This window comes from Gossypium hirsutum, chromosome A12, assembly GCF_007990345.1.
Source record: "Gossypium hirsutum isolate 1008001.06 chromosome A12, Gossypium_hirsutum_v2.1, whole genome shotgun sequence".
Classification (NCBI taxonomy): domain Eukaryota; kingdom Viridiplantae; phylum Streptophyta; class Magnoliopsida; order Malvales; family Malvaceae; genus Gossypium; species Gossypium hirsutum.
In genome coordinates, this window is record NC_053435.1 from 58193183 (window position 1) to 58215643 (window position 22461).

Here is a 22461-nt window from a genome sequence, read left to right on the forward strand (position 1 = left end):
CTATAAGAAAATGGAAAGGAAAAGGAGTAAGCATAAAGCTTAGTAAGTTGCATTCAAATAAGAAACAACATCAACCATGCATCTTTAAACACATAGCATATTATAAACTAGCACAACATTTTTGATTTAACAATGGTAGATTTACTACATATTTACACATTACAAGTATAAGCCAAAGATTTCAAGATTGTCCCCACAATCATTCTCATAGATATAACTTACTCAATTTCATCCTTACCATTAAGGCATCATAACTAAGCTCATATCTCACGAGTTTCAAGTACGAACCTGTACCACTCACAACATGATTATATCCTTTCATATTGATAAACCGTAATTTATACATATTTTTACGCCATGTTTAACGCATTTTATGGATGATTTCCCATTAGAATTTGTGAATTCAATGCTCCTAATTCTTTAATTTCATGTTTTATACTTAGGAGAGCATACGAGAGCGAAAGGAACGAGAAACAGGCCAAAAACGGAGAAAATGAGCCAAAGTACGAAATCAACATGGCCTGGACCTCCTCACATGGGCAAACCATATGGTAGGGTCAATTTGGCAGGCTCGAGCACGGCTTGAAGTAATCGCACATGGGCGTGTCCCTGTCGAGCCCAAGTTGAGTCCAATTCGGAAAAGGCTAATTTTGAGGGCTCTTAGGCATTTCAAAGCCTATAAATACACCCTAGAGGAAGAAGAAGAGAGGGACACAGAATAGGGAGTAAGGAATTACTCCAAGGAAGCCGATTGATCCATCTCAGAAGCCGGATTCACCATCAAGACTGAAGATCTCTCCTCAATTTCCTCTTCAGGAGTTTTGGGTTTTCTTTATGTTTTTTATTCTTTATTATTCTAAGATGTTTTCTTATTTAGTTATGAACTAAAACCCCTAAATACCTAAAGGGAATGAAACCTAAGACGAATCTTGTTATTATTTTCTGAACTGTATGATAAATATTTAACTTGTTTTAATTATGTGATCTTAATTCTTGTTTTGATATCCCAGGATACTGATTCAAGATAAGCTCTTATTCACAAGAGGAATAGACCTTGTCTAAGAGTACATTTATCATAATTAAGCGGAGTTGTTTGCGGGCCTAGACATAGGGTGACAAGATTTTGCCGGATTAGGGTGAAACCTAATAAGGGGATCCATAGATCGAGTTAATGCAACCCTAGTGTGTTAATTAGAGAAATGTCTCAATTATTCAGTCTAGGGATTAGACGTTATTAGTCTTGAACAGGGATAATAACATAACTTAGGGATCTCTACGGGACAAGTTAAATGAATAAATCGTCTGATTCGTAGCCAGAATAATAAGTACAGTCTAGGTGGATTTTCCCTTAGGTATTGTCTTAATTCAATTGATTTTCCCAAAAGCAATTCCCCATTTCTATTCTCTGTGAATTCTTAGTTTAGATAATTAGTCAGTTAAAACAAAAACTTCTTTATTCTTAGGCTAGATAATAAAAAGACAGTCATTACTAGTACTTTTAGTTCCTTTGGGTTCGACAATCTGGTCTTGCTAAAACTCTACTACTATTCGATAGGTACACTTGCCTACATCGTGATAATAGTTAGTTTCAAGAATGATTAATTATAAATATTTAAAACCTATCACGAAATCACGCGATCAAGTTTTTGGCGCCGTTGCCGGGGAACTAAGATATTAGGAACGCTCAATTTTTATTACTTTAGCCATTTATTTTTCTTTCAATTTTATTTTCTTTTATTTATTATTATTATTTATTAATTTACTTTTTTCTTTCTCTTGGCAGGTTTTTATAGTTTATGACTAGAAGAAACCCGTCAGGACCACTACTTTTTGACAAAGAAATCAATCGTACAGTTCGCAGAAACCAAAGAAAAATAAGGTGAAGCTTAAAATACACAGAGAACGAGCAAGAGGACGATACTCAACTCCCAACCGAAGAGATGGCTGAAAACCAAGACAATCAGCTACTTCCTGCAATTGCGGTTAATCAAAATCCTGCTCCACGCACTATGTACGATTATGCTAAACCTTCTTTAACAGGAACTGAATCGAGCATAGTTAGACCTGTTGTAGCTGCAAATACTTTTGAACTAAAACCTAACACTATTCAAATGATAATACAATTTGTTCAGTTTGATGGTTTGTAGAATGAGGATCCCAACGCTTACTTAACAAACTTCTTAGAACTATGCGATACATTTAAAATTAATGGTGTTTCTGACGATGCCATTCGTCTTCGGTTATTCCCTTTTTCATTGAGGAACAATGCTAAACAGTGGTTGAACTCATTACCACGAGGGTCAATCACTACTTGGGAACAAATGACCAAAAAGTTTCTATAAAAATATTTTTCGCCGGCTAAAACGGCTAAATTACGTAATGATATCTCTTCATTTGTGTAGATGGACTTAGAAACTCTTTACGATGCATGGGAAAGATACAAAGACTTACTGAGAAGGTGCCCTCACCATGGGTTATCGCTTTGGCTACAGGTTCAAATGTTCCATAATGGCCTGAATCTTTCGACTCGACAAATGGTTGATGCAGCTGCTGGTGGAACCATCAATAATAAAACATCTGAAGATGCCTATGAGTTTATAGATGAGATGTCACTGAATAACTATCAGTGGCAAGTCATGAGGACTAAACCAACTAAAATAGCAGGCATTTATAACGTCGATTCGGTTACTATGCTGTCAAATCAGGTAGAACTTCTAAATAAAAAGATTGATGGTTTACTTGGTTCTACTCAGGTACATCTAGTAATGAGGTGCAAAACGAATTGATGAGGAGCATGCACAGAGTATCAACCCTTCAACCCTAGCATCAAGGAGGAACAAGTCCAATATATGGATAACAATAACTCTCGATCCCAAAATAACCCATATAGTAACACTTACAATGCAGGTTGGAGGAACCACCCCAATTTCTCGTGAGGTGGTCAAGGAAATCAAAGACCACAACATCCTCAGGGTTTTCAACAACCACCCTATCAACAGGAAAAGAAGCTGAACCTTGAAGAGATGCTCTCAAAGTTTATATCGGTATCAGAAACCCATTTTTAGAACACTGACACAACACTTAAAAATCAACAAGCGTCGATCCAATGGCTCGAAACTCAGATAGGCCAGCTTTCCAAACTAATCTCCAAACGACCACAAGGTAGCTTGCCAAGTAATACTGAACCCAACCTAAGGGAACAGGTCAACGCAATTAATATTCAAGATGACAAGGAGTCATTGCGCCTGAACTAAAACCGAGGCAAGAAATTGTGGTAAGAAAAGGTCAAGGTGAGGTAGGTCATAATAAAAACAAATCAGTGAATTCTAAATATGAACCTCGTGTGCCATACCCCTACGCGACAAGGAAAGACCACTCAGATGAACAATTTGGTAAATTCCTTAAACTCTTAAAAAAATTACCATTAACTTACCATTTATTGAAGCTTTATCGCAGATGCCAAACGCAATGAAATTTTTAAATGAGCTTTTAGAAAATAAGCGGAAGTTGGACGAGGCATCGCATGTGGAGCTAAACGCAGTGTGCTCAGCTATTCTGCAAAATAAGCTACCGAACAAATTAAAAGATCCAGGGAGTTTTATGATTCCTTGCTTAATCGGTAGTTTAGATGTTAATAATGCATTAGCTGATTTAGGGGCTAGTATCAACGTTATGCCTTACAAAATGTTCAAACAGTTAGGTCTTGGGAAACCCAAACAGACTAGGATGAGCATTCAATTAGCAGATAAAACTATAAGATTTCCTAGGGGTATTATTGAAGATGTGCTAGTTAAAATCGATAAATTTATATTTCCCATTGACATCATTATTCTAGACATAAAAGAAGATAGCAACACTGGCCTTTTTTAGCAACTGCTAAAACGATCATTAATGTTGGCACAAGAGAACTCACACTCTGTGTGGGAGACGAAACAATAACCCTTCAAGCTTGAAATTCTGGCGACACATCGAAAATTGAAGGTGATCGTTTAACCAATTCTACTAAAATAACAATATGAAGCCACCTACTTTGCAGGAAATGAGTCTGAAGGAAGTACATGAGCCATTCTCAAGCAGTAGCAGAGGACATATTCATGAACATCGAAGGCTACAAATCGAGGAGCTAGATGAATGGTGGACGCATAAACTGAGAACACCTAACAAACTGAATCTACGACAAAACGAGCTTAATACCTTTCCAAATCAACTTAAGGTTGGAGATAAAATCTTATTAGATGCCACAGATCCCCACATTGTCGCTACTACACCGAATGAAGAAATCCCTCTTACGGTACTCAGTATTGTCCCATTCGGTACAGTCGAGGTGAGTCATCCCAAGTTCGGCACTTTTAAGGTAAATAACACCCGTTTGAAACCTTATTTTGATGAGAATAATAGCAGGAATGAGGAGTATAAACTCCTCGAACCACCGTAACCATTCAATGGAGTGGTAATTCGAGCTTAGACTATAAATAAGTGTTTCTCGGGAGGCAACCCGAGCACTAACTGTATTAACTTCTTTAAAATTTAGTCTTTAACTCCAAACTTACTAACGGAGCTCTTGAATACAGGTTTTCCATAGAGACACGGCCAAGCACACGGGCGTGCTTAAGGCCTTGTGAAAACAGGGCAACAATTTTTCCAAACACGGGCTACGATAAAACACCACGGCCGTGCGACATGGTCGTGGTCGAGCCTGCCAAAACAACACGGGCGTGAGACACGCTCGTTTGGAAGAACCGTAGGTGAACCTGTTAAAACAACACAGGCGTGCGACACACCCGTGTCTAGCACCCGTGATTGAACCTGTTAAATTGACACGGGCGTGGGTCTTTATACACAGGCGTGGTAGAAGCGAACAACACCAGACACGACCGTGCGACACGGCCATGTGCACCCACACGCCCAAGGAACACGGGCGTGGACTAAATGTCAAACACGCCCAAATTCAAAATTTGAGAATCACACGGGCTGAAATTGGGGAACACGGGCGTGTTACCTGGCCGTGTGCCCCAAAATCTATAAATACCCTGTACTATTCATTGTCTTCCCCACTCAAAAACCCTAACCCTAGCTGCTGTAATTCCACACGGCCTCCCTGCCACGCTCGTGCGCCGCTCCCAACTTCATTCTCGATGCCCAATCTCTGTCCTTTAGCATTTGTTTACTCCTTTCTCTTTTATTTCACTGATTTATAATGTTATTTATCATAGTAATCTATTTTTTCATGTTATTTTCATCTTCCTATTACACAAATTTCATTTATAGAACAAGTTATCATCTTTTTCATGTTCAAATTCTTACTTATTAAATGATTTATCTACTCCATTTAATTAGTTAGAAGTGAATATTCATGGTTAGGATAGTTGAAATAATCATGCCTTTTGTGTTAACATTTCTATTCATTCATATAGTATGTTACATTACATTCTTTTCCATTTTTACTTATATCACCATGCTAATCCATAAAAATAGGTCATTGAACTTATTGTTTTAGTTAAACTTAGTAGTTGTGGCTGAACATATTTATGCATTTTTCTTTTCGAATTTAGTCACATTTTTTTCCTTATCTACTCATCAAGACGAATTGATGTTTCCACTTGCAGGTATACAATGTCGTCTTCACGTGGCAAAAAGGTCGATGTCCACGCTTCAAAAAAAAGGAAGGGAGCGTCATCTTCCTTGGGTCCCACCGCGAAAGTTCGTCACCCTTTCCTGAGGTTCCCTATCGGGCCCAAGAAGAACTATTCCAAATACTCTGGGCCTGACCTTTAATTACGGGCTACTGCATCGACTGGGCTGCTGTAGAACAAGTTCAGTTGGCTGATGTAATTTGGGCCCTCCTAACCACAGACCCTTGGGAGCTGTTCTTTGGGATCATCGAGCCAACATACCTCGAGCTCACTATGGAACTATGATCAACGTTCCATCTTCAGACTGTAATGATGAACTACGATGATCCCGGCATGGTCTAATTTCATCTAAGTAGATTAATCTGCTAGATCAATGTCCCAGAATTCGGTATGACACTGGGCTTATATACGGAGGAGTTCAAGGAGGAGAATGAACTACATGCTCTTACTCGCCACATACACTTCTCTCCCTCGAAGTGCTGGCACACTTTGGCTCTTGGCCTTGCCTCCTACAATCCTAGCCGCTCCAAGGTATCAGCTCTCCCACCATCCCTAAGGTACTTACATGCCATTTTGGCTCACACGATAATGGGGAGGCGAGAGAGCACTGGCATCGTCAATACCCATGACGCCTACTTTTTATGGTGTATGTCGCACGAACATGTCATCGACCTTGCAATTCAGCACCAGACAGAGCGGAACAGGAAGGGGGTCATCTCCATTGGCCCCTATGTGACGTGATTGGCTCGACACTTCGGGCTCCTCAGCACCGCAGCCCAAGAATCATCCTTAACCCTCATTGGCTGGATGTCTCCACAAGGCATCTCGATCATGCTTAGCATGAGGATGATAGAAAAGTGCCGAGGAACCTACCCTCCTCAATATCGTCTCGCCCAATCTATCGAGGAGGAGGCGTATGAGGACATTCCTGATGATGTCCCTCCACAGTACGAGGACCCACCGACTCAGCCACCACCACCCTCTCATCCAGTTCATGCGGCGGCTTCATATGCTGACATCTCTGAGTGCCTCACTCGATTCGAGCAGCAGTGCTTTTAACATTTGACAACATTGATACTACTCTATAGAAGATTTGTCAGCACCTCCACATCACATCACCAGTCCCACCTCGCGAACCATCCAGCGATGAAGATGTTTAAAAACATTTATTTATTATTTTATGTTTTTAATTTTTAATAAAACTACATTTTATTTTTATTAGATTTTAGAATTTTATTTTTAATTACCATTTTCGGTTATTTCTTTATGAGTAATTATTATTCCTAATATCCCCTAAAAAGTTCCTGATTTTATCACAGTTATATAGAGCTCTTAAGCTCATCATCGTATAGGAACTAAAAAAACTCCACCGGAAAAGGTTATCCACGACTACCATGTCCTAATCGGCCACGACCATAGCTACCACTAAATATAATATTCTTTTGGCGTAGGACTTATGGACTAATGAGCCTCTACCACTGCCGGAGTATCCTCCTCCACTCTTTCACCAATTACTCTCCAAAATTCTAGTTCGAGGAATTCATCATACAGGAAGTTTCACTTCTCTCACTATCTTATTTTTATATTCTAATATCTATCTTTGTACATTGAGGGCAATGTACATCTTAAGTGTGGGGGGTATTTATTTCATTATTAGAAAAATCCCTGAATGACTGCCTTGTTCTCTTGAAAAGCTCTCGTATCGTATTTAGGATAAATTTTGATTGATTTATGACGTTGATTGATATATCTTGAATTAAAACATAGGCATTTATGCATTGATTGTTTAAACCTCAAGACATTAGAGAATCAAGCATGATAAGTTGATTTTTAAGAATTTAAAATCTTAGGTTGTTTCCACAAAGTTTAGGTATTACTTTGAGTTGGAATTCACAAGTTTTAAACATCAAAAAGCCATAATTTTTGTGAGATTTTTGAGCTTTTGAACATCTATTAATTCTTTCATGCTCACTTTTATTATTGTTTTGAGTGCGTCAGTATTGAACTATTATTCTAGAACTTGCTTGATTATGCATGTCAAGACCACACCATTTGATTTGATATGTCAAGATGATAGAGGCACTTAGGATTAACCCACTCATGCCATGAAAAGCCTACCTCCACGATTAACCCCTAGTAAACCCCCTTGACAACCCATTTCTTGTATTACCCTTAATATTAACCCTCAACTCATTATTGTTGAAATCCCCTAAATTAATCCCTATTTTTGTCGAGATTTGAGTTGAATAAATTTCTTAGCTATGTCTTGTTCTTAATAGTTAGTCTATGTTATTTAACTTGTTCTTAAAAAAAAACATGTATACATATTAATAGTGATCTTCTTTTTGTAAGCTTCAGTATTTAAATTCCATAGTCAGAGAAGGAGTTATGTTGTACGTAAGTGATGATTAAATATTTTTCTAGTTAAGTAAATTTTCAACTCAATCTCGATTCTAACCCGTTCTTTTAGCTTGTGACCACACCCCCTAACCAAGCCTCATTACAACCCTCTAAAGACCTTTTGATTGATGTATCATCTTAAATTATAGTGGTAGAGATTTGATTTTCTTGCAAGCCTATGGTAATGACTTTTCATTATTGACTGTTGAGTGCTTCATTTATTTTCCTTAAACACCTCGAGTGATTTGAATGAATATTTAGTGAGGATGTGAAACTTTGTGATATTCTGAATCAAAGGTAACTACTTAGATGAGGGGAGACACCTATATTTGCATGATTAAATACTCAACTTGGAATGTTTGAAACTTTTATGTTCTTTTAGTTGAATTCTCAATGTATGATTACCTATGGATTATTTTAAGATTTTATCGATAGAAATTATAAGTTCAGAAGAATTTATTTTCATTATGAGTTGAGAATTTTGCTTGAGGACAAGCAAATGCTTAAGTGTGGGGGTATTTAATAAACCGTAATTTACACATATTTTTACCCCATGTTTAACGAATTTTATGGATGATTTCCCATTAGAATTGGTGAATTTGATGCTCCTAATTCTTTAATTTCATGTTTTATACTTAGGAGAGCATAGGAGAGTGAAAAGAATGAGAAATGGGCCAAAAACGGAGAAAATAGGCCAAAGTACGAAATCAATACGGCCTGGACCTCCTCACACGGGCAGACCATATGACCGTGTCAATTTGGAAAGCTCCAGCATGGCCTGAAGTAATCGCACACAGGCGTGTCACACGGGCGTGTCCCTGCGAAGCCCAAGTTGAGTCCAATTCAAAAAAGGCTAATTTTGAGGGCTCTTAAGCATTCCAAAGCCTATAAATACACCCTAGAGGAGGAAGGAAAGGGGGGCACAGAATAGGGAGTAAGGAATTACTCCAAGGAAGCCAATTGATCCATCTCAGAAGCCGAATTCACCATCAAGATTGAAGTTCTCTCCCCGATTTCCCCTTCTGGAGTTTTGGGTTTTCCTTATGTTTTGTATTCTTTATTATTCTGAGAGTTTTCTTATTTAGTTATGAACTAAAACCCCTAAATACCTAAGGGGAATGAAACCTAAGACGAAACTTGTTCTTAATTAAGAGTTCTTAATTCTTTTTTTGATATCCAAGGATACTGATTCAAGATAAGCTCTTATTCAGAAGAGGAATGACCCTGTCTAAGAGTACATTTTTCTTAATTAAGCGGAGTTGTTTGCGCGCCTAGACATAGGGTGACAAGATTTTGCCAGATTAGGGTGAAACCTAATAAGGGGATTCAGAGATCGAGTTAATGCAACCCTAGGGTGTTAATTAGAGAAAGGTCTCAATTATTCAATCTAGGGATTAGATGTTATTAGTCTCGAATAGGGATAATAACATAACTTAGGGATCTCTACGGGACAAGTTAAATGAATAAATCATCCAATTCAGAGCCAGAATAACAAGTACAATCTAAGTGGATTTTTCCTTAGGTATTGTGTTAATTCAATCGATTTTCCCAAAACCAATTCCCCAATTCTATTCTCTGTGAATTCTTATTTTAGATAATTAGTTGGTTAAAACAAAAACCTGTTTATTCTTAGGCTAGATAATAAAAAGACAGTCATTACTAGTACTTTTAGTTCCTTTCGATTTGACAATCTGGTCTTCCTAAAACTATACTACTTTTCGATAGGTACACTTGCCTACATCGCGATAATAGTTAGTTTCAAGAACGATTAATTATAAATATTTAAAACCTATCACGAAATCACGCGATCACATATATTTGTCATAAGCTAAAAATAACAAGTGGAACCATTTGGAATACTAAAGGACACTGATAAGCCTTACACAAGATGGTAAATTGCCGATGCCATGTCCCAGGCATGGTCTTACATTGGCTCTCATAATGTGGTGATGCCATGTCCTAGACATGGTCTTACACTAGCATACATATCAACACCAATGCCATGTCCCAGATATGGTCTTACACTTACTCTCATAATGTGGCTAGTGCCATGTCCCAGACATGGTCTTACACTAGCATACATATCAATGCCGATGCCATGTTTTAGACATGGTCCTACACTGGCTCTCATAATGTGGCCGATGCCATGTCCCAAACATGGTCTTACACTAGAACACATACCAATACCGATGCCATGTCCCAGACATGGTCTTACACTGGCTCTCATAATGTGGCAAGTGCCATGTCCCAGACATAGTCTTACACTAGCACACATATCAACCAATTGTCATGGCATGGATATCCAATCTATTCCTAAGGTTCAACTGGGAGTTTTTACTACATCAAGTTTCTTTGGACATGTTTGTAACATTAATTAAACAACTCATTAAACATTGATTATGAATTGCATAATATAAAGTACGTTATTTACACACGAACTTACCTCGGTATGCAAAATTTGGGCGACTAGTTTGATTTAGTCCACTAGCTTGGTTTTCCCCAGGTCTAAGTTTGGGTTCTATATTTCTTTATCTATAATGAAAAATTTTATTTATTCAATCATCACATTAAATCAAGAGATTCCAAAATTCCTACTTTGGAAAAATGACCGTTTTACCCTTAGACTTTCACAAAGTTACTATTTTGGCCCTAGACTCGTAAAACTATTTTAATCAAATTTCCTCATGTAAAAAGCCTAGTTGAACCTTTATTACTTTATAGCAACTCAAAATTTTCAATTAATTCACACATTTACAGCCTACTTTGTAAACTTCACAAAATGGTCCTTTTAGGTGTTTTCGTGAAAACCCCTTTCACTAAAGTTATTTATTTAACAACCATGATTCATTTTCTTCCATAAATACTCAGAAAACATCACAAATCCTCTCATGGTAAATCTCTAGATTATCAACCATTTTGAAAATAGTCCCTTCATTAGCTAGATTAAGCTATAAGGGTTCCAAAAATACAAAAATTAACAAAAATGACCATCAAAATCACTTACTTGGAAGGGATAGAAGTTTCTAAAATTTTGAGCTCTTAAAAATCCCCTCTTTTCTGAAACTTTCGGTGGATGAGAAAGGAAAATGAAAAAGATGATAGCTAGCCTTTTAGGTTAATACTTTATTATCTATTAAGTCACTTGATATTTAACCATTCCATGAATTAAGGCTCCATGTCCAGCCACTAAAAAAATTGTGGTCTATTTACTCACTAAGGACATCTAATTTAATGTTTCATAGCCATTTAACACTTCCAGCTAGTAAAATAAATCTTTCGCACTTTATGCGATTTAGTCCTTTTTCGAAATTAAGCAAGTAATCTCTAAAATTAGTTCACAAAAATTTTCATGCAATCACATAATCATGCTTTAACTCATAAATAATATTAAAAATAATTTCTCTGGCCTCGGATTAGTGGTTCTGAAACCACTGTTTTGACTAGCCCTAAAATCAGGCTGTTACATACTTGGTTTAGTCCTGAACTACACCCGATGTACGTTTCGGGTCTCGTAGGCCCATATAAGGGACAATTTGCATATGTATGAATGAATTTAGTTTGAACAAAATTTTACAGCCCAATTTTGTATGTTTGCTAGTGTTTAAGTCTAGTAATGCCTCGTATTCTCTCTCAGAGTCAGACACGGGTAAAGGGTGTTACATTTAGTGGTATCAAAGCTACATTTTAGTAGTTTCCCAGACTAATGTAGTATGTGTATGAGTCTAGCTATACATGCCATAACTGAATTATGATAGTGTGACAACTCTTGACCTTTTTAACTGTGTTTTTCATATAGTAATGGATCCCAATCGAGCTGAAGCTGATGACGTAGAAAGTAATGCGTCGGCTCCCGCTCAAGGGGCAGCGCCAGTTGAGTGTAGACCCGTGACCATGAGTCAGGGAAGAGGAGAAGAGGCTAAGGAAGCCTTTCTTCACATGACGAATGCTTGGTATATGAAGTTTATTCAAACGAACTCGAATGTTCAACCCCCTCCACCCCCTCAAAATCCTCAACCCATACCACTAGTGCCATAAGGTATGGACTTTGTGAGATTTCATAGAACCCCTGTTGTTAAGATTCAGAAACAAGGGGTGGAAGAGCTCAGAGCAAATGTCGAAGATGATGCTGAAAAAGCAGAATTTTGGCTTGAGAATTCGATAAGGATATTTGTGGTACCTCAAAAAGAGGGTTACATGGGAAATCTTCCAAGAAGAATTTTGGAAAAAGTACATCAGTGAATGATTCATTAACCAGAAGCATAAGGAATTTTTAGAATTGAAACAAGGCTGCATGTCGGTGATCGAGTATGAGAGAGAGTTTGTCCGACTCAGTAAATATGCTCAGGAGTATTTATCTTCCGAGGCTAAAATGTGTATAAGGTTTGAAGACAAACTCAATAAGGATATTAGAGTTTTAATGGGTATTCTTGAGTTGAAGGAATTTGTTGTGCTCGTTGATCGGGCTTGTAAAGTAGAGGAATTGACCAAGGAAAAGACAAAAGCCGAGGCTGAGGCTAAATATATAAGAAAGAGGCCAATGAGCAAGTCATTCCCCTCTCAGACTAAGAAATCCAGAGATATGTATTCTTGCTCTCATGTTTCGACCGGGCATTTGCACGAAAATAGTAGGAAGCAAAATTTGAGTTGTAAATCTCAGGCTACATCTATGGCTAGTGTGGGTAACGCTAGACCTTTTAAACCCGAGTGCCAACAATGCGGTAGACATCATCTGGGTGTGTGTAGGATGAACGACGAATCCTATCTTAGATGTGGTTCTCAAGACCACTATATCAAGGACTACCCCGAGATGATTGAGAAAGAAAAATTTCAAAGTACAAAGACGAATAGTATGGCTACAAAGGGGAGACCCTCAAGAAATGCCGATAATGGGGCTAGTAGCAAAGTGTAGAAAGGGATATAGCGGTGAGATCTGGAGCTAGAGCTCCAGCTAAAGACTATGCCATACGTGCGCGTGAGGACGCATCTTCTCTTGATGTGATTAGTGGTACTTTTTCTCACTATGATACTACTGTTATCGCCTAGATTGACCTTGGTTCTACCCATTCGTATGTGTGTATGATGTTGGTATCTAGTATGAATCTGCCTGTTGAGTCTATGAAATTTATGATTAAAGTGTCAAACCCATTAGGCAAACATGTTTTCGTTGATAAGGTATGCAAGAAATATCCATTGATGATTAGAGGTCATTGTTTTATGGCTGACTTGATGTTATTTTCGTTTGATGAATTTGATGTTATATTGGGTATGGATTGGTTGACATTTCATGATGCTGTAGTAAATTGTAGATAAAAATTTATTGAATTGAAATGTGAAACTGGTGAAATTCTCCAGGTTGAATCAGATGAGTCAAATAGGTTGCCAATCATGATTTCTTTGATGTCTGCTGAATAACGTATGATAAAAGGGTGTAAGGCTTATTTGGCTTATGTGTTGAATACAAAAAAGTCTGGATTGAGAATTGAATCAGTGCCTGTTGTATGTAAATATTTAGATGTATTTCCAGAAGAATTTCCAGGTTTACCTCTAATTCGAGAAGTGGCCCCGACTAAGTTGAAAGAATTGAAGTCACAGTTGCAAGAAATGACTCACAAGGGTTTTGTAAGACCGAGCTTTTCACTGTGGGGTGCTTCCATATTATTCGTGAAAAAGAAAGACGGATCTATGAGATTCTGTATAGACTACCGATAGCTCAATAAGATTACAATCAAGAACAAGTATCCTTTGCCAAGGATTGATGACATGTTCGATCAATTGAAAGGAGTGTCATGGTTTTCTAAAATTGACTTGAGGTTCGGCTACTATCAGTTGCGAGTTAAAGGGTCAGATGTGCCTAAAACTGCTTTTAGAACGAGGTATGGCCACTTTGAGTTTCTTGTTATACCATTTGGGTTAACAAATGCTCCTGATGTGTTTATGGATATAATGAACCGAATATTTTGGCCATATTTGGATAAGTTTTTGTTGTGTTTATTGATGATATTCTGATTTATTCGAGAGATGAGGCAGAGCATGTCGAGCACTTGAAAACTGTTTTACAGATTTTAAGAGAGAAACAGTTGTATGCTAAGTTCAGTAAAAGTGAGTTTTGGCTTCGAGAGGTTGGATTCTTGGGCCACATTGTTTCAGGTGATGGTATCCGAGTTGATGCTAGCAAGATTTCTGCTATCGTCGAATGGAAATCGCCAAGGAATGTATCTGAGGTTAAAAGCTTTTTGGGCTTAGTTGGTTACTGCTGACGGTTTGTGAAAGGATTTTCTATGATTCCCATGACAAGATTGCTTCAAAAGGATGTTAAGTTTGAGTGGTCGAAAAAGTGTCAATAAAATTTTGAGAAATTGAAGATGTTATTGACCAAAGCACCTGTTTTGGTACAACCCGAGTCAGGTAAAGAATTTGTGATTTATAGTGATGCTTTCTTAAATGGTTTGGGATGTGTACTTATGCAAGAGGGTAAAGTCATAGCTTATGCTTCGAGGCAATTAAAGCCTCAAGGGAAGAACTATCCGACACATGACTTAGAGTTGGCTGCCATAGTGTTTGCTGTGGAGATTTGGCGACATTATTTATTTGGTGAGAAATGCCATGTTTATACCGATCAAACAAGTCTTAAGTACTTAATGACTTAAAAGGGCTTGAACTTACGGCAACGAAGATGGTTAGTACTATTAAAAGATTATGAGCTTGTGATTGATTACCATCTGGATAAGGCGAATATGGTCGCTGACGCTTTAAGTAGGAAGTCGTTATTTGCCTTGAGGGATATGAATACACGGCTAACTTTGTCCGATGATGGTTCGATTCTAGCCGAGTTGAAACCTGGACCAACTTTTCTTCAACAGATTTGTGATGCTCAAAAATTTGATAAAGAGTTGCAAGCTAAGAGATTTCAGTGTGAGTCCAATAGTGAACCAAATTTTCTGAGTGACTCTGATGGTTGTTTGAGATTCCATGCTAGGATTTGTGTTCCAAAGGACACTGAGTTGATTTAGAATATTTTAAATGAGGCACACAGCGGTTGTTTGATAGTTCACCCGGGTAGTACAAAAATGTATAATGACTTGAAGAAACTGTATTGGTGGAATGGTATGAAAAGAGATATCTCAAAGTTTGTATCAAAATGTTTAATTTGTCAGCAGGTAAAAGCCAAACACCAAGTACCTTCAGGTTTGCTTCAGCCCATGGTGGTTCTCGAGTGGAAATGAGACTGGATTACTATGGATTTTGTGACAAGGTTGCCTTTAACTTTGAAAAAGAAAGATGCCGTATAGGCCATTGTTTATAGATTAACTAAGAGGGCTTATTTTATACCGGTACGTACTAATTTCTCACTTGATAAGTTAGCTGAATTGTACATTGGTGAAATTTTCACACTTCATGGATACCTATATCGATTATTTCGAATAGAGATTCGAGGTTCACTTTGTGGTTTTGGAAAAAGTTACAAGAGGCTTTGGGTACGAAGTTAAATTTTATTACCGCTTTCCATCTGCAAATCGATGGTCATTCGAAGAGAGTAATTCAAATACTTGAAGACATGCTTCGATGTTGTATATTAAAATTCCGAGGTAGTTGGGAAAAGTACTTATCGTTGCTAGAGTTTGCCTACAACAACAGTTATTAGTCAAGTTTGAAAATGGCGTCTTTGAGGCATTATATGGGTGTAAGTGCCGAACACCTCTGTATTGGATTGAACTCGGAGAAAGTCAAATTCACGAGGTTGACTTAGTCAAAGAAACCGAAAAAGAAGAGAAGAAAATTGTGATTGTTTGAAACCTGGTTCGGATAGACAGAAGTCCTATGCGGATTTGAAACAGAAAGAGATTGAGTTTTAGGTCGGTGATAAGGTATTTTTGAAAGTGTCTGCATGGAAAAAGGTTTTGAGATTTGCTAGAAAGGGCAAGTAGAGTCTGCTTTTTATTGGACCGTATGACATTGTAATGCCCTAAAAATCCCGAAATCCCAAACATTCTTTTTTCGGTTTCGATAAAAATTGTGCTTAACATTCCTAGCCAAGTATTAGTTATGTGATAGTAGGTCTTGGTTAAGGTTTGGGTTCGAACTTAGCGGTGAAGGAAATTATGGTTTAATTATTAAAAGAACCTTGTTGGCAAGTAGGTTGGCTTTTAAATAAATGAAGGAAGAATTGGACACAAGAAAGCCTTGTGGTTGAGTGGCAAGTGGTGTCACATGCATGACAAGGAGGTCTAGGGTTCGAATCCCTCCTTGCTCAAAAGCAGGATTTATTTTTGCTTAAGGGATGGACAGTGGTGGCGTTGGATATTATGAATACTGTAGGGAATGATAAGAGGAGAAATTTGAGGAGGGGATTAGGGAGTTATCAGGGAGAAAAATTAGGAGATGAGGAGTGAAGAAGGGGTGGAGCCGAATTGGGAATTTGTGCATAGAAAATTCGGCCATAGAGGCTATAGGTGCCAAATGTGACGTTGCCAGGCTAATGCCAAATTCTCCCTCACCTTGTTGCCAGAAAGCACCTTTTTTCTCCAAAGATCTAAAAGCTGAATATCCCTTGTTCTTCCTTCTTTTTCTTTGTGCCGATTCACCATTCTTCCCTACTCAAAGTTTTCTTTCTGATTCACCTTAGGTTTTAAACGATTTCTACTTCTCTTTGTGCTGAATATCCTCTATGCCGCCACTACCCTTTCCACTCGATCAATTTTAGTGTGACAGTCCTAAGTAGACCCTAGTCGAAAAGTGGTTTCGGGACCACGAAATCGAGTTTTATAAATAATTGAAAGTTATATTCTATGTTCATGATGTGAGTAAATGCATGTGTAAAAATTTCAAGCATTAATTTTGCCATTTGTATGTGAAATTTTGAAATGGGACTTATGTGAAACATTGGTAAAATAGGTTAGGTAAATATATAAAGTGATCTAATAGAGCATGTATTCAAAAATGTGGGCTTGCATGTCAAATTACCCACTTTTGAGATGGTGGCCGGTCATGATATGGTGTTATATATATAATATGTATTGTGATTTAAGATATTATATTACAAATGAATTAATAAAAGAAAAAAAAAAGAGATATTAGATAATAGTTAGTGGGAGGAGAAACCAAAGTTGGTTCATCCTTGTCCTCCATTGCCGTAGCCTAAAGGGAGGGAGAAGAAAGTTTGGTTGCTTTAATTTTTGGCTTAGAAGATGGCTAGAATGAGGTATGTATTGAATGATTCTTGAAAATCTATGCATGTTTGAGATGATTAGTTCAAACTCTACTTATCACATGGATTAAACTTAGAATTTTGAGGTTTGAGATTCGGTCAATAAGCTTGAAACTCATAGTAGTTGTTTTGGTAAGCTTGGTATACGGATGATAGATGTGTTTTGGTTTTGGTTTGATAATGATGTTAATGATGGTGATTTTCGGTCATGTATTAACTTAAATTGTAAGTATGATTTATGGTATAATTTGTGTGATGGAATGGTCTTGAGATTTGGCTTGATTAAATGGGTAAAATGCTAAGTGTATTAAAGATGATGTAATGGTTATTTCGGTTTATGTGAAGTAAATATAGATGATGGTTATAAGTTGTTTTATGATTTGATAATGGTGATTAAATCTTGTAGTTAAGTGTTTAGATATATATATTAATAATGAATTTAGTTGTACTTGCTAAGTGAGAAATATGCAATGCTATAGGTGTTTGATTATTAGATATGGTTATTTTAAGTTGATTGTAATGGTATGATTGCATTGATGAATTGGTTTGGAAATGGTGGATAATATGTACATGAATATTAGGATAGGGCTTTAAGTTCATATTGATAAGTATGCAATATAGGTATTTGGTATGTATATATATTGTTGATGTCGTATGCATTGGTCATTTTTTTTTATGATTTGTAATGGTAAAAATAAATTTGTATCACTTTGTGTTATTTATATAAGTGGCTGTATGTTCGGCCATGGTAATTGGCTATCTAGGTTCCATTTACAATGGCAAGTAATGTGAATTCTTGTTTGTGCATGTGAATTAGGTATTAGTGAAATAAACATAAAAGTTAGTCATGGTATATTTCATAAACACATTATGCACTGAAGTTATACGATTATCAACTGTGACTATTAAAGAAGTAATGTTGAATAAGTAATGAAACAAATTCATTTGTTTTAATTAAGCTCATGAGCAAAGAGGATCTAAATCAGATAAGGGGAAAGAGAAAGACGTCGAGTAGCCTATCCGCAGTTGCTCAAATAAATAAAGTAAGATCTTAAGTAATTGAGTTTGATTCCTTTGTAAGTTTTAAGTTTTAAAATGGGATGAATATGAATTATGTATATACGTTAAGGTCAATGACTTTTCTAAATGACGGCATATATGATATTATGTTTTAAATATGTGAATGAGAACTTTACAGAGTAAATTGTATAAATCTGCTAGGGATAGCAGCAGTAGCGTGTTTTGGAAAAATTACCATAAATTGTGGGAGTTGAGTTAAAGGCTGAATGTAATTAAAGCTTGATGCGTCTAGTTTCGTAAAAAAGAAATCATGTAAGTAAAGGGGTTGCCGATAATGAGATTTTCAAAGTTGTGTGAGACAGAGTCAGAACGGCTCCGAAATCCCCTATTCAGTATTTGGAAAATCATTATAAATTGTACAAAAATGATTATAAAATAAAATTATATGTTTAGACTCCTTAATGAGTCTAGTTTCAAACAAAATAAACAAAAACATATTTTGAATTCTGTACAATGAGAAATTAAATTCTTAGTGAAGAGTAGTCAGAGTAGTCAAGCCGTAAAATAGGAGAAACTTTCAGAAAAATCTGGTATTGATTGGCCAAACCAAAAATTCTGAAAATTTTTTGGATAGAGGATATACGAGTCTATATTCATGGAAAATTAACGGCACATAATTTGGAATTTTGTAGCCCCAGTTACAAATAATTTAACGACTATTGCTCAAGAAAACAGCTTGTAGAGAATTTGTGGTTATGTTGTAAACATGGATAAAACTTGTTTTAGTTGCTCATAAGCTATTGATTAAACCCATACGTGAATTCTAAATTGTGATATTATAAAATGATATATAAGTGTTAGATGGATCTTTGATATTAAAATTTGTGAAATTGTAAGTTTATATGTATTCGAATATGAAATGAAGTATGGCTTGAAATTGAATTATTCATTGGAAAATGATAGATGTAGATTCAGCCAAGAAAAAATGTATACATGAAAGTATATGTGGTATGTGAAGTATATTTGGATAATTGTGATGTGAATGCATGAAAATTTATATTTTGATTTAGGATTTTATGTGATGAATGTGAATGTGTATATATGAGATAAGGTCGAATGACAAATGTGATGAATGTGAACATGCATATGTGAGATAAGGCCGAATGGCCAATGTGATGAATGTGAACATGCATATGTGTGATAAGGCCGAATGGCCAATGTGATGAATGTGAACATGCATATGTGTGATAAGGCCGAATGGCCAATGTGATGAATGTGAACATGCATATATGTGATAAGGCCGAATGGCCAATGTGATGAACGTGGAAGTGTATATATGTGGTAAAGCCGAATGGCTAATGCGAAATGTGTATGAGATGGATATGAGGTAAAGCCGAATGGCTAATGCGAAATGTGTATGAGACGGATATGTGGTAAAGCCAAATGGCTAATGTGAGATATGTATGAGATGTGTATATATATATTGTGGCCAAATGACAAACGGCGGAAGGTGTGTTTTATTAGATATTTGATGAGGTAAATGAATTACAAATATGATAGTCGATGTGAATGTTGTAACATGTGAATAAATATGCATGAAACTCTATGATGTAAACCCGGGATTAAAGACCAGATGACCATATGTGGTGACTATGTCTGGGTTAAGACCCGCTGACTCGTGTGGAGATTTCATCTGAGTTAAAGGTCTCACCGATAATCCGAGTAGAGTTTTAAGCTATAAGACTTCGCAATAAGAATTGCTTATAAATATATTCAATGCGAAAGGTTAAACAGGTATGTACTCCAAGTTTATATGTGAGCTTGATTTGAACTAAATCATAAGGTAGTTATGTGATGGTGAGCAATCTATGAGACTATTCTTATGATTATGTGACATCGGATCAGTGTGAGAGTTTATGTGAAATTATACAATATATCTATGTCACATGAGCTCACTTTTATGTGAAAGTTTATCTGCCTATTGTATATGATGAGATGTGCATATTCAGTAAAGGGATGGTATGCCCGAAGGAAGAGTGAAATAAAAATACGAACAACTATGTTATAATTTGATTGTTATCTGTTGACACTGCTTAAAACTTACTAAGCATTGTAATGCTTACTCCGTTTATTTTGTTTCCTCTGTTTTATAGATCTCATTTGGAAGCTACAGACTCGGGGATCGTCAGCAACTAGTCACACTATCACTATCCACTGCTTGTTACTGTTATGGTTTGAATTCTTTTATGGCATGTATAGAATAGACCAGTGGCCGAAGAATATTTTGGTTAATGTATATAAGCCATGCGAAAATGGCATCTTTTGAATGTGTACTTATAGAAGTTTAAATTTGTATCCCTGACTGTCTTTAGTATTTATCTAAAGGAATGTTCTCAAAAAAAAAATTTTACTGTTCTGATATGAGTTTCAAGTCTGGTAATGCCCCTTCACCTATTCTGACGACGGATACGGGATAGGGGTGTTACATTTAGTGTAAGTGCTTTGTTCTCTCAATAGGTTTTGCCAGTATAGATCACTTTGTCCCTCACTTCATCCAATCAGTTTTGGTAGGATTAGTATCGAGTCCCAATCTTTTGGATCCCAGCCGATTTGCTTCTTAGGTGTGAGATATTGGTAAGTGTTCTTCACTTCGGTAAAGGTTGGCCGAATAAGCTTTAGTAGTAAAGGGTGACATATGATGGATACAAGTCACCCAAAATGCTTTTAACAATAAAGGTTAATGCAGATTTGGGTAGCACTCACGATTAGTGATCAAGGAAAAGCTATTAAGACTTGGCGTTTCAGGTAAGGTTAATATGAGACTTCGACTTTTGGTAAAGTATTCAACAAGTATATGTGAGTAATCATTGAGTGATATCGATTGTAGGTTCGTGGTAAGGGGGATCACAACACGCTTTATTACCAGGTGTGTACATACACTGCACACATACAGTAGATAAGCAAAAGTCAAAATACTGAAAAGTCGAAATACCAAAAAGCTGAAAGTTAGGCTACAGTAATCTTACGAGTGCACAAAAACTCATAAGGGGGAAACTGATAGGTTATCTCAAGCCCCATGGGCGATTCCATGAACTTAGGTCGTGTTTTGGCCAATCAGGCCAGAATGGGCTAAGTGGGCCCGATGGGCTGTTGGGCCCATAATAGGCAAAATTGGCAACTTGATGTTAAGTGATGAAAATTATATGAAAGCATCAATATGAATGTGGTTTGGGCATAATGGGCCATATGAATGTGATTTGGGCCTAATGGGTCATATGGATGAGATTGGGCCTAGTGGGCCATATGCATGTATGTAGACTTGTTTTGGCTTTGTTAGGGGTTTTGGTCCTAGTATCTGATAACTGTTTAATTGAAATAAAACTTAAATAATTAATTAATTGGGACCATGGACGAGTCATAAGGTTAAGGTGTGGCAATGGGTATATGCATGTCTAGGATTGGATCTAGGGAGAGCTTGGTACTTAAGCGGTCTTAATGACTCACCTCCTCTTCTTTGGAATCCTACCTGGTGCATAGTATCTGTTCACTTTAGCGAACGAGGACTTGTTAACGGGCCAAGGTAAGTAATAAACCTAATAAAGAGAATTTACTGAAATTCCTCTAAGGGCAAAAATGACCAAAATACCCCTATGTGTTGAATATAAGATTTATGGATGTTAAATGTATATCTGCTGCATACATACGATATTCTATTTAGGTTGCATATGGGTTGGGAATTATGGAACGGAGGAAGTATATGAGGATTGCATGGTTGCTTGACAACCGTGGGTCCACCGATGGCTTTTAAGCCCAATATGTGATTGGCAGCCTGCTGCAATGATGGTAGTTCTGCAACTAGGCTACCATTGATGTGTATCGATATTTATATCCCCACATGATGTGTATCGGTGGACGGAGTTGATGTGTAACGGTTGGATTCTTGGGGTGGGTTACACTGCATTGTATTGCATGTATGATTTTATGGTGATTGATGAATTCTTATTACTTGTCGAGGGTTGTACACACTGAGTTTTTGAAAACTCACTCCCTAATTTATTTTTCTCAGGTGATACTCAGTAGAAGGTTCGATGTTTGGAGGGACTCGGAGGTGGCCAGCTAGCAAGACGACTTGGACTTGTTTTTTTAAAAAGAAAGCATATAGTTTCTGGCCTATGAAGTAATTTCAGACTGGAATGAAATAAG

At 37.0% G+C, this 22461-nt stretch overlaps 1 non-coding gene across 1 annotated transcript; it reads right to left on the minus strand.

Moving 5' to 3' along the window:
- Positions 1 to 2369: 2369 nt before the first annotated feature.
- LOC121211534 (small nucleolar RNA R71) lies at positions 2370 to 2476 on the minus strand. Its single transcript, XR_005906758.1, has one exon. It is a non-coding gene; the product is annotated as a small nucleolar RNA R71 (small nucleolar RNA).
- Between the last annotated feature and the right edge of the window lie 19985 nt (positions 2477 to 22461).